Source organism: Microtus ochrogaster, chromosome 10, assembly GCF_000317375.1.
Source record: "Microtus ochrogaster isolate Prairie Vole_2 chromosome 10, MicOch1.0, whole genome shotgun sequence".
In the NCBI taxonomy this organism is placed as follows: Eukaryota; Metazoa; Chordata; class Mammalia; order Rodentia; family Cricetidae; genus Microtus; species Microtus ochrogaster.
The window spans coordinates 73,142,550-73,156,433 of NC_022016.1; positions in this window are offsets into that span (position 1 = coordinate 73,142,550).

A 13,884-nucleotide genomic window follows, 5' to 3' on the forward strand; every position below is an offset into this window, starting at 1 on the left:
CCAGCCATCAGCCAGAGTTATCAGAACATACAGTTGCATCAACAATCACCCTGGAGCCACTGAGCTCCAAGCCCCAAGAACACAGTCATGGTCTTGCATATCATTCTCTGCCCATTACCTAGCACAGTAACTGGCCTACAGTGGGTGCTCAGTATTTGTAGAATTGAATCTGCTCAGGATTATCTCCTGGGCCAGGTTTCTTGTATCGTCTAGCATGGTACCCAGCCTAGAGCAGACACTTGGGGAAGAGACAAATGAAAGACATGAACGCACAAATCCGGGAGGGCTGAACATACAAACACAAGCAAGTAAACAAAAGCCGCACACTGTTTGTGATAGGAGTACCAATTTCACAGTTAATGACTGTCGAAAACAAACACACGGAACAGTGCATGGGCTCCCAGGGAGCCTTGAGAGTGAAGAGGTCAAGATTTAAGCCCAAGAGTGACTGACTTTTTAAAACACCATGTCTTTGACTTTTTAGAAAGCTTTTGGCCTGGGCTTTCCAGAACCCAAAACATGGATAACTCCAAATTCCAAATTCTTTTTTTTTTTTTACAAAGCATATCATAAATTTAAAAGTCTCTTGATTACAGACCTGATGTCTGTTCAGCTTCTTCCAGCATCTGCCTCAGGAAGCTTCCCAGCCTGAAAAGAAGCTGAGAATTCTTTCAGAGAGTAAGGATCTTTTCTGTCCTATAAAGATACGGTTTACAACGTGCTGTGTTCTGCCCACGGTGATGGGGCTATGAAAGGGTTAAAAGCCATGAGGTTCACCCTGTGCCCCTAAATAATTGCCCCAGCATGCCCCCTCCTAAGAAATAACTGGTGCAGCAATTACTGGGGTTCAAGGGTATATCCTTACTCTCTCTAGAGCCCAGAGGCAACAGAGCTATTTTCTCTAAAAGCACAGATGATCTCTTTATACTTGTTCTGTGACCCAGGCAGACAGACCATTCACAATGTCAAATTCATGGACCCCTCACAGTGACCTCTGAGAGCCAAGGTTAGCACATGCTTGTTCCTGGTGAATGCATCTCCTAGTGGGTGCTTCAGTACGCAGCCACTCAGAGGTCCTGTTTTCCACGTATGCCCCTGCCATCTTCAGGGCTCCTAGTCCTTCAGTATTGTTAATGATCCCAGGATAGCCAAAATATAATGGGTTGCTGGAAAGCTTAGACTGAGGCCATCTGGAATGAGTTTGAGCCAGGACCCACCTGTGATACATTAGGCCACAACCCCAGACTGGCTCAGCAGAGCAGAGCTGCTGGGGCTTGCTAATCGAAGAACCTGGGGGAGTGTAATTGGAGAAGGGTGATTTTGGAGCACAGAGTCTGCCAGGATCTTTGTGCCTCCTGAGAGTGTGCAGGCAAGCTGTCTGCCGAAAGGTTTAAATTTTCCATATCATGGAGAGAGAAAATGGTTACATGGAGAGATGGTTCGTCTTTTCCCAGACACCTCCGGTGATTGAACAGAATTACCTTTCACACAGCCACAGGGTGAGAGAAAGTGGAGCCTGGCATGTTGAACATGAGATTGGAGGTCAAGCAGGCTGAGTTCTGGTCTAGCTCTCTGTCTCTGTCTCTGTCTCTGTCTCTGTCTCTCTCTCTCTCTCTCTCTCTCTCTCTCTCTCTCTCTGTCTGTCTGTCTGTCTCTCTCTCTTTTCCTCCCTCCCTCTCTCACTCAGTCAGCGATAGTATATCCCATAGATTGGATGGTTTTAGCATACAGTGACTTTGTGCAGTTATGGAGGGAGACAATTTCCTTTTCTGATGAGGTTTTCTTAGCAGCTGCCTTTTCCTATGTTGTCACACAATGGGGAGCAAGTAAACACTGGCCTTTTCTTGTAAAATTTTAGAGATTGTAGGCACAGTGGCCTACAGTTCTAGTGCACAAGAGTCTGAGACAGTGTATTGTTTGGAGTTGAAGCCAGCCTGGGCTATAGAATGAGATCAAGACCAGGTGGGCTTATAGAGATAGATTCTCAAGAAAAGAGAAGAGAAGAGAAGAGAAGAGAAGAGAAGAGAAGAGAAGAGAAGAGAAGAGAAGAGAAGAGAAGAGAAGAGAAGAGAAGAGAAGAGAAGGTAACCACTGCCCTAGTGTCATCAGGGGACACCACCCTCACATCCACTGAAGCCCTGACTCCAGATGTTAAAATACTGGTCTCAGCATGTGAACTGAGGGAAAAGAAGCACAACCATTCAGACTACAGCAGCCATCGTCTAAAAGAACTTAACATTAAGTATTTTATTTACCTTCACTCTGATCTTTGCAATCTGTAAATGAGATGCAGACTTTGTTACTTTGCAGTTAAGGAAATTACAGTCTAGCCAGATGTGGCAGCACATACATAGAACCGCAGCTCTTGGAAGAAGGAGGCTGGAGGACCAGGAACATGGTCAGCTTTGTCTGCACGGCATATTCAAGGCTAACTAAGCTACGTGAGGCCTTATCTTAAAAATTAATCTATTAAAAGAATAAAAATACAAGAGAAAGAACTAAAAGTTCATTGAGGAAAATGTTTGTCCGATTTCATGCAACTATAAAGAATTCAAACCCAAATCTCACTCCAATACACCTGTTCTTCCCTTATAAGTTACTGACTTTGTAGTTTTAAAAACAAGTTAGCTTGTGTAACCCTACATTCCCAACCTTGAATATTTTTAAAATAAAGTTTTATTGTTTTATGACCAGTTGGCTTGTATTTGCATCTTTAAAATTAAAAAAATAAACAGGACCAGGTTGCCTACAAGGAAACACATAGTAAAGCTGGAGACTGTAACTTTTTAAAAGGTCCACAAACTACCTGCCTCATCACTCTGATAGAAAGTAGAATCTACATAAATCAAACCATATGGTATAGCATATTTGTTAACTAATGTTAGAATTCTTGTACCAGTTATCATTTCTCTTTCCTCAAGAGCTATGAACTGGAATTTGTCTCTTTGTTCAAACGCAAATATGGTTTTTCTAATAGCTTAAAATAGAGTCACTCATTTTTCTATCCAGATTTAAGGGTTCTAATGGTAATTTCAATTTAATATTTTCCTCACAGCGCTAAGAACATTAATCTATATTCAGTTTCCCACCCCAGACCCCCAATTCTGAACCTTTATCCCTCAATTTGGATAACTGTCAAATCGTTGGGATAATATCTCTGCCCTTCTGATTTCACAGATGTTTAAGTTTGTATAAAATTGTGGATATAAATGCATTTTGCAAACTATAGAAATTGAGTAATTATTTCATTTTTAAGAACATTTCTTACTCTGAGGTTTTGTAGTAGGGTCATAGTAATCAGTATATATAAGCGTCAATAACCAAATTTCAGGCAAGTCATAAATTCGCAAAGATAGAACTTTCCAATCTTAAAATTCCAATAAAAACTTTTCCAGCACAAAACTAGATGTTTTCTATAAACAATCATGTCAACTACAAATGGAGACACTTTTTCACTTTTATTTTCTAATATTTGTGCTTTTATTTCTTTTTCTTATCTTGTTATATTATCTAGTAACCCCAAAATAATATAGAGAACTATTGAGAAGGGCATCTTCATACCTAATTCCTGACCATAGGGCAAAGTATTCAAAACTCCTCCTTTTGTGTGTTTCACATGTTAATTGTCTTCCATGCGCTCTTGAGTTTGGACACTTGGTACCTCCCTGGTAGTGCTATTATGGGAGGTTGTGGTAACTTTGGTGGGGGTAGGGAAGCCCATCTGAAGAAAGTTGGTTCTGTGCTTCTTAATCCATAAAGATGTGAGAAAGTCAAACTGCAAGCTCCCAGCGCCCCAACTCAAGCCAACCTCTGCTGCCATGCTTTTTCCTCTACAATGGACTGTAGACCCTTAAACCGTGAGCCAACAAAGCCTTACTTAAGTTACTCCAGTCCAATGCTGTAGCATAACAGAGACATGAGAAAAGAAACTAACAGAAGTGTGGGGTCAGTATAAAGTTTTCCATAGATGCTGCTCATCAGAGAGAGAGGTTTTCTAAAACTATTGTAAGTTTTCTATTATCTTCTTACAATTTGATTTCTACTGATAATATAAGAAAAACTACAAAGTAGAAGTTAAATAAATAGCATCTGGAAAATTATCAGTAAAAATTCAATAAATTGAATTTTTTCTGGAAAAAAACCTTTATTTCATGATGATAACAAGGTTGACAATTCACAGGTTTGATGGAGCATTTTTCTGTATCATGAGTTGACTGATAAACTTGATATATTCTCTTGTCTCACCATCCCATCCAGGCTAAGACATATCCTGATTTCTCAACTTTAAAAAGATGTTATTCATGTAGGACTAAAGTAGCCTGGCATGAACCAGGTAGAAATTAAGTTCATACTTGGGGACTCTGCCTTGTTCTCATCTGGGTCATGGTTAAATCAATTGGCACTTTAACACATGATAAAATAAAAATGCAATCTAGATAACCCATGAGATGGGTTTTTTTTCCTCTGATGCTTTTCAGATAAAAAGTAAATAAAGCCATTTTCTGATTATTAATTGATAAAACAAAGCAGAGCCAGGCTCACAGGACAGAGGAGGCAGGTAGCTCCTTTTGAAGTCAGGCATTAGAGACAGAGGTCATCCATTACACTCCTTCATCAGCTACTTAGTGTCCACATGAGTTATACTATGGTCTTTATCTGAGCTTTGAGATGTGCAAAGCTGCTAAGCAACAAGGTAGGGGAGCCAGCTGGGAGCTTGTGGAAACATGCGTCAAGTGTACATGCAGCACATGCAAGGGAAATGGAGCGGGGCAGTCCTGAGGCTCTGTGTGCATAGCCATCCAAGCATAGGACAGGGTCCTTGCCATTTGTTATATTTTATGATAGATATTTCAGCAGATGTTAAAACTGAAAATGCATACTTAATGAAAAAATAAGTATTAAATGCCTGTATCTCAAAAGAATAGATGACGAACATTCATGTTTCTATGAAGTTTTGCAACATTCGTACGCCAGGGGACCTTGGAAGTTATCAGAAAGCTTAGAACACATGAATCTGTGGAAGGATTGTGATAACATAAACAAGATGAAGTTTTTGTTGAAGGAAGTATTTTTAAATCTCTGCAATGGTAGGCACGGGCAGCTAATGGAAGTCATGTTCTGTGAAGCATGACTTTGGGTTTCAATCAAATGTCTCTCCCCTTAAGTGAATTTTGATCGCTTTGAACTCAAGGTCCACTTGTGTTTGCATGAAAGGAAGTGAAAATACAGGTATGTTACCACCATTCACATCAGCATGGTAGGTCATACGGAAAATGAAGAATTTCAAAAGCTAGCATTGTTTTTAATCAAATTCATCGAATCCAGGTTAATTTTGGTCAAGGTCATTGCGACACAGGCAAAATATCTAACATTATCCTTTTCTTAATTCAAAAGTTAAATACTGAGTACGTAAGTATTTTATAGTGGCAATGTGCATTAAAATTTGCTAGGATATTTTACAGAGGTGAAAGGAGTATTATTATTACATGAAGAAATCTATGTTAATACACAATGTCAGCACAATTGAGAGTGAGACGCATGCTCTACATTTGCAACTAACTCATCAACACATCCTACAACTAAAATAGAATCTGCAGCCATTAGAAACTATTGAAAATGTCAGCAGAGAGACATTTATTTTATTTTATTTTATTTTATTGAGCTATACCTTTTTCTCTGCTCCCCTCCCTTCCTATCCACTCCTCTTCAACCCTCTCCCATGCCCATGCTCCCAAGTTACTCAGAAGATCTTCTCTTTTTCTACTTCCCATGTAGATTAGATCTATGTAAGTCTCTCTTAGGGTCCTCATTGTTGTCTAGGTTCTCTGGGATTGTGAAATTTGTAGACTGGTTTTCTTTACTATGTTTAAAAACCACTTATAAGTGAGCACATATTATAATTGTCTTTCTGGGTCTGGGTTACCTCATTCAATATGATGTTTTCTAGCTCCATCCATTTTCCTGCAAATTTCAAGATGTCATTATTTTTTTCTGCTGTGTAGTACTCCATTGTGTAAATGTACCACATTTTTCTTATCCACTTTTGGTAGAGGGGCATTTAGGTTGTTTCCTTGTTCTGGCTATGACAAACAATGCTACTATGAACGTAGTTGAGTGCATGTCCTTGTGGTATGATTGAGAATTCTTTGGATATATACCCAAAAGTGGTATTGCTGGGTCTTGAGGAAGGTTGTTTCCTAATTTTCTGAGAAATTGCCATACTGATATCCAAAGGAGCTGTACCAGCTTGTACTCCCACCAGCAATGCAACAATGTTCCCTTTACCTTACAACCTCTTCAGCATAAGTTGTCATCAGTGTTTTTGATCTTGGCCATTCTTACAGGTGTAAGATGGAATCTCAGAGTTGTTTTGATTTGCATTTCTCTGATGACTAAGGATGTTGAACATTTCCTTAAGTGTCTTTCAGCCATTTTAGATTTCTCTGTCGAGAGTTCTCTGTTTAGGTCTGCACTCCATTTTTTTTATTGGATTATTTGTTTTTTTGATGACCAGTTTCTTGAGCTCTTTGTATATTTTGGAGATCAGACCACTGTCTGTTGTGGGGTTGATGCAGATATTTTCCCATTCTATAGGCTGTCATTTTGTCTTGTTAACCATGTCCTTTGCTTTACAGAAGATTTTCAGTTTCAGGAGGTCTCATTTATTGTTTCTCCCAGTGTCTGTGCTACAGGGGTTATATTTAGGAAGTGGTCTCCTGTGCCAATGCGTTCAAGTGTACTTCCACTTTTCTCTTCTATGGGGTTCAGTGTGGCTGGCTTTATGTTGAGGTATTTGACCCAATTAGACTTGAGTTTTGTGCATGGTGATAGATATGGATCTCTTTGCGTTCTTCTACATGTTGATATCCAGCACCATTTGTTAAATATGCTTTCTTTTTTTCCACTTGATATTTTTTGCTTATTTGTTAAAAAACAGATGTTCAAAGGTGTGTGAATTAATACATGGGTCTTCTATTCGGTTCCATTGGTCCTCCTGTCTGTTTTTATTCCACAACCAGGCTATTTCTAGTACTGTAGCTCTGTAGGAGAGGTTAAAGTCAGGGATTGCACTGCCTCCAGAAGTTCTTTTGTTGTACAGGATTGTTTTTGGCTATCTTGTGTTTTTTTTCCTTTTCCATATGTAGTTGAGTACTGTTCTTTCAAGGTCTATGAAGAATTTTCTGGGATGTTAATGAGCATTGCACTGAATCTGTAGATTGCTTTTGGTAAGATTGCCATTTTTACTATGTTAATTCTACCTACCCAAGAGCATGGGAGATCTTTCCACTTTCTGGAGTCTTCTTCAGTTTCTTTCTTCAAAGATTTTAAAGTTCTTGTCATACAAGTCTTCCACTTTTTGGTTAGAGTCACTCCAAGATATTTAATGCTACTTGTGGCTATTGTGAAGGGAGATGTTTCTCTGATTTCTTTCTCAGCCCATTTATTATCTGTGTAAAGGAGGGCTACTGATTTTTTTGAGGTAATTTTGTATCCTGCTACATTACTGAAAGTGTTTATGAGTTGTAGAAGTTCTTTGGTAGAATTTTTGGGGTTGCTTATGTAAACTATCATATCATCAGCAAATAATGAGAGTTTGACTTCTTCTTTTCCGATTTGTATCCCCTTGATCTCTTTTTATTGTCTTATTGCTCTAACTAGGCTCTCATGAACAGTATTGAATAGATATTGAGAGAGTGGACAACCTCGTCTTGTTCCTGATTCAGTGGAATCACTGTGAGTTTCAGTAGAGAGAAATTTTAATGTGAAGAGAGGAGTAGGAGAGGTGGTTGTGACACATTCACTAGTAGGGCAGTGGGCCTCTTCTTTCTTTGCTGCCTCTTGTCAAGAGCAGCTGAACTGTACAAACACAAGAGCCTGAAAGAGCACAACTGTGCAAATCAATTGGGCCATTTGTGAGTACTGTATATCTTTACTACATTTTGTTCATAATAAAATAATAATTTTTCAATATATTAAATCAAAAAGGAAACGTTAAGGCCCAGCTTTGGAAACCTTTACTGAACTTCACTCATAAAAAATAAAGCTTGCAGCCAAGCCTGGTGGTACACACCTATAGTCTCAGTACTTGGGACTGTGAGGCAGGAGGCCTCAGGTCACTGAAAAAGCTATTAAAATGCCTATTGATATTTTCTTTTTTTGGGGGGGTGGCTTTTTTTTTTCGAGACAGTGTTTCTCTGTAGCTTTGGAGCCTGTCCTAGAACTAGCTCTGTAGACCAGGCTGGTCTCAAACTCACAGAGATCCACCTGCCTCTGCCTCCCGAGTGCTGGGATTAAAGGTGTGAGCCACCACCGCCCGGCGCCTATTGATATTTTCAATGAAGTTTGATAGCTGTGAGTTCTGTTTCAATTGTAGAATACAATAGTGTTAGCTTAAAGCTAACCCATGCTAAACAAGGAGAGTTTGTGTCAAAAAAAAAAAAAGGAACAAAGCAGAAAAAGCATAGGAAGAAGGAGGAAGATGAGGAGGGAGGGAATGAAAAAGGAGAGAAGGGAAACGAAAAAGAGAGGGAAGGCCAGAGGGAGGGAAGGAGACAGATAGGGTGGGGAGCAGGAAGGGAGGGGGAGAATTAGATTACAAACAGAATGAGACTAAATTGTATCTCTGTATAAGAAAGCTGAACAAATCAGACAAATCACTTTAACACTTTACGGCAGGTCCTTTGGAATTTTCCACTTCTCACTAGAACACCTTGGCTTTGCGGGAGTGTCTCTGGATGGAAGTTCCCAAGTGGACTGCTGCATACTGTATACTGGTGAACAGAACCATTTAGAGTATCTGTAGCTTGAAAACTTCACTGGACTTCAGGATGTTGGATAGCTCAGAGCTGTGAGACATCCCATGAGAAAGAAACCTGCATGTGAAGAAGGGAACTTGATCAAGAAAGAGGCTGTGTGTGCTCCTGGCTGCAGAGGTGGAACCCTGGGGCTAACCAAGCCTTTCACTGTTGAGATGATGCCAAAAAGAGCCCCAGACGTTAAACATGGAACTGCAGGATTTGATGTTTGCTTTGCTAGATTTTTGACCTTGACTTGGTCTAGGCTTTTTTTTTTTAATGTTCCCTCCTTCCATTTTAGAATGGGCATGCTCTCTGTGTGCCATTGTATGTTAGAAGTATGTAGCTTGCCTTTTATTTTACATGTGTTCACAGTGAAAAGTTTGCCCTGCATCTCAAAAGAAACTTTGGACTCTTGATGTTTTGAACTCTGTTGGAACAGTTAAAGACTGTGGTTACATTTAGGGTTAAAATTAATGGGTGCTGAGATGACAATGAGTCTGTGGAAACCAGAGAGAGATGTCATGGCCTGGATTTGTAATGTCTGTTGTTAGGCCTATATGCTTGAACAGTGGTTCGGCAGTTGGAAGTGCTTTTTGGAGAGCATGTGGGAACATTAGAAGGAGGAGCCTCCCTGGAGTAAGCAGGTCCATGAGAGTTTACATTGAGACCGGAGCCACGCTCTAAACATATGAGCAGGGACTGCACACTAGTCCTGTCAGGCCTTTCCCCTAATGAAGGGCTGTAGCCTGTGGTACTGTATGCCAAATAAACACCTCTTCTCTAAAGAGAGAAAGTTACAGGGAAATAATCATGTAAAGAGACAACTTGCACATCAGTTGTATGATTCAGCTGCCCCACTTCTGGGCAGTATACAAAGGAAACAGTGTTAATGTATTAGAAAGATCCATGCCGTCAATGTTATTACAGTATTATTCCCAATAAAACATAGATTCAACTTAGATTCTCATCAATGGATAAATAAAGAAAATACAGAATATATATAATATATATATATACATACATACAATGGAATATTATTCTGAGAAAGAATGACATCATACCATTTGAGGCAAAAATGGATAGAGCTGGAGATCATGTTAAATTAAGTAACCCATACACAGAAAGACAAGTACCGCATATTCTTGCTCATCTATGAACCTAAATAGCGTGTGTGGATGAGGAACAGGGGTCACTAACATCTGAGAAGGACAAGGAAGAGGGAGAACAGAGAGATGCTGGACAACAGTCACGTTAGAAATAGTCTGGCTGCCTGTTCTGAGCAGAGTGGGGAGCTTCTTCACATTCCTACTCTGTGTATCAGTAACTAGAGAGAGGCACTCGAAGCTCCAAAGTTAAGGCAGTGACAAGAGGTGGCCATGTTTGTTACCGTGAGCTGGTACTGAGACAGCATATGCATGCATGTGTATATACATGTATGTATTTAAATATCACATTGCATCTTACAAATATGTATGATTATCTAATCAAATAATCATGTGTAAATCACATTTGAAAAGAGATATTTAGGTTGGAAATTTTAACTGCCCTAATTTAGGTGTTGCACACTGTATACACACCAGCAATCACATTCCTCCTAATTTAGTTAATTAAAATATTAATATAATAAATGAACACAATTTTAAAAAGAAAAACAATAAACAGACTTTATCATTAAATCCTGTATATGTATTGAATTATCACACTCCATCATGTAAATATGTATACTTATTGTGTGTCTTTTTTTAATTTAAGAAATAAAAGTTAATTTTCTAAAATTTTTCTAAATTAGGGCAAAGTGATGATATCCATGAAAATGTTTGGGTTGTCCACAGCTTAATACAAAATCATAAAAAATATGAATATCTTTCTTTTTCAGGACTTGTCACAGGTTTATGGGTAATGAAATATATATAAGAACAATTTTCCCTATTAAAATATTAAGGGCTTTGTAAAATGTGAAATTAAATTTATTTTAAAATTACAACTTGAATAATATGACTTGCTTCGTAGAAAAATAAGACTATATTGAAAATATTAGAGATGAGTAAATAAACTTACAGTGAGGAACCTGACGAAAGCATGTATATGTAATTACCATGTAATTTCCATGTGTAACCTTTAAGATACATGTAAGGAGCAGCATGTTGGCTCAGTGGGTAGAGGCACTTGATGCTAACTAACCCTGATGACCTGAGTTCAGTCCCTGGCACCCAGATGGTATAAGGAGAGAGCTCATCCTTATACAATCCCCAACTTGCCCTCTGATGTCCATGTGAGTGCTTACACACACATACACACACACACACACACACACACACTAAAATAACTAAATGTAATAAAACAATTAAAATACACACATGACCATTATGAAGATTTCAAATTCAAGAGATGTTTTTTCTTAAGAAGAGATTCTTATTTTCTTAGAATTTTAATTTAAAATCAATTTTTTTTCTACAGAAATATTATATAGCCTGACAAATGTTAACCCGTCTGCAAATATTTAAGTCTCACAAACGCCCAGTTTGTCAATACTTCCTGTTACTACTTCTCAAGTCAGGGGCAATCATATGGCCTGTCTAGGAATGGTACTGTCTAGATCTGTGAACACTAGTTCTATGCACCCAGAAGTTAAAGGGCTGTTTATATCCCAGGACTGAGCTGCTGTCAGGGGGCTGTTGCTGAGGAGAAGGAGCAAATGCTCCAGGAGAGAAGTTAAGGCTGGCTTCTTCCTACCCCTACCCAGGGCAGCTGTGTTAGCTTCTGTTCCCAAGAGAGCTGACAAACCAGGAGAGATGGCACAATACGCTATAATGTACTGTAATGCTGGACAGAATAAAACACCACCAACTAGAGTACCCTTCCACCTGCAGTGCCTGGCACAGGAAGTGGTCATTACTTCTGAGCAGGGCTGAGGCCTATGGGAGGGGCACTGAGGATTAGCAACCTAGAGAACCCTGCCAAATAGGCAGGATGGGAGCAGGTCTCAGAGCCATCTTCCACATTCACAAGAGCAGCACCGGGCAGGCAGGGTGGTGTGGGAGAAGTTACAGGGAGACTCAGAGATGTGTGCCTTTGCCCCACACTGCTGAGAGGCCCAGGAAAAAGCCTCATGTAGGAAGCTCAGTGGACACAGAGCTCCAGATATTCCGCAGGCTAGGGCAGGCCAGCACAGAAAGCTATGGCGTTTGCTGCTAGGGGTGTGGTATTAGCCAGGGTCCTCTAGGGGAACAGAACTTTGCAGAACAAATATAAGGGGGGGGGGTTGTTAGAATGACTTAGTCTGTTGTCCAGCTAGTCCGACAATGGATGTCTACCAACGGAAGGTCCATGCATCCATCAGTTGTTCGGTCCACAAGGCTGGATGACTCAGCTGGTCTTCAGTATATTCTGAAATCCTGAAGAAGTGGGCTCTAATGCCAGTAAAGGAATGAACTTGCCAATGAGAGCAAGCAGGCCAAGAGAGCAAAGCTCCTTCTTCAGTGCCCTTTATATAGGCCATAGGAAAAGGTGTGGCCCAGATTAGTGGTGGATCTTCCCACCTCAAAATGTGCAGATTCAGTAAGTCTTCCCACTTCAAATGATTTAATTAAGAAAAAAAAATCCCTCACCTGTGTAGTGAGCCCTTGAGCCTTAGTTATTTCCACGTGTAGTCAAATTGACAACCAAGAGTAGGCATTGCGGGGGTTTTACTCCTCTCAGGAAGAACCTTCCTCTGTGACTTTGACTCTGCTTCTCACTTACTAGGAGTGATCTGGTCTGCCTGGACTCTTATGTAATGACCAAAATCCTTGCAAGTGGCTACTGATGAGACACACCAGAAAACCAGTAAAGAAAGGCTAGCTTTTGAAGGATGTGCATAGCTTTCTCCTTGTCTCCTTTGTTTGCCCATGGGTGTGATGCACGAGGAGCCTTTAACTTTTTACACAATAGTTGAAAGACAGAGACTCCACTGACTACACACCCTTGTGAAGAGTTTACTGTTCCCACATTCTGCCTACAAGCAAAACCACCATCTATTTGGTACAACAATTCTCTCGGTTCTGTAGGCTGGGAAGGCAAAAATTAAGACACCAATGGAGTCATGGCTGTTGTGAGATCATTTCTAGGTGTGTAGACACCTATCTTTTAAATTTTTTTGTTGTATTTGTTTTATTTTGTATTTTTTTTTATTCGCATCTTTGGTGGCTAAAAGCCACCGTTTGGGTGATGGGAACTGAACCAGGATGCTACAGAAGCAATGAATGCTCCTTACCGCTGAGCCCTCTCTCCAGCCCTAGATAGCTAGCCTCTTGATGTGTCCTTAGATCATGTAGAAGGCAAGGGTCTGCAAAATCTTTACTAGGGCACTAATCATACCCACCAGGGCCCCGCCTTCACACCCTGAACTCCAACAGAAGGTCCCACGCCTCCTCACAATCTCACACTGTGTTTTAGGGAGACCTAAACATTCTGTCTACACTCATCAATATCACAGCTCTGTACTGAGCGGTATTCTCTAATGTATAGCTTAGAAAAATCGTTTCCATAGCAATGGGAATAATTGAATAGGACACTAAAATACATGTTTGATCAGGGGACAAATTCAGAAGCAATTGTAATGACCCAGCATCATTCATCTCCTGTCATGGCAGTGAAATATGGATCAAAATTTAATTTGTAAAGTCAAATGGACAGAAGCTAGTGGAAATCATGGGTGAAAAGAGAGGAGTAAAGGAGATGTGGAAAAGGCTAATTGCTCCATGGAGGTGAATAATGGTAACAACACAAACTGGATTAAATTGTAAGGGAAACACAGGACCTCAGGACTGCTAGACAGGATGGATTTTGTTGGCATTTTCAGATTGGGCATATCCTCCAGACGGCCAATTATAGGGATGTAGTTTTCTGAGTAGTGATCAAGACAGCTTGGCTAAAGCCACAAAAAGGGGGTACACACCCAAATTTTCCTATCAGTAGTTGAAATTTTAAAACTTTTTGGATAAAAAAATCTGGGAGGCACCGAAAGGAAAATTAGGTGGGATTAGGTGGGTGGATAGACAGTCTCTTTGTGTGTGTGTGTGTGTGTGTGTGTGTGTGTGAGAGAGAG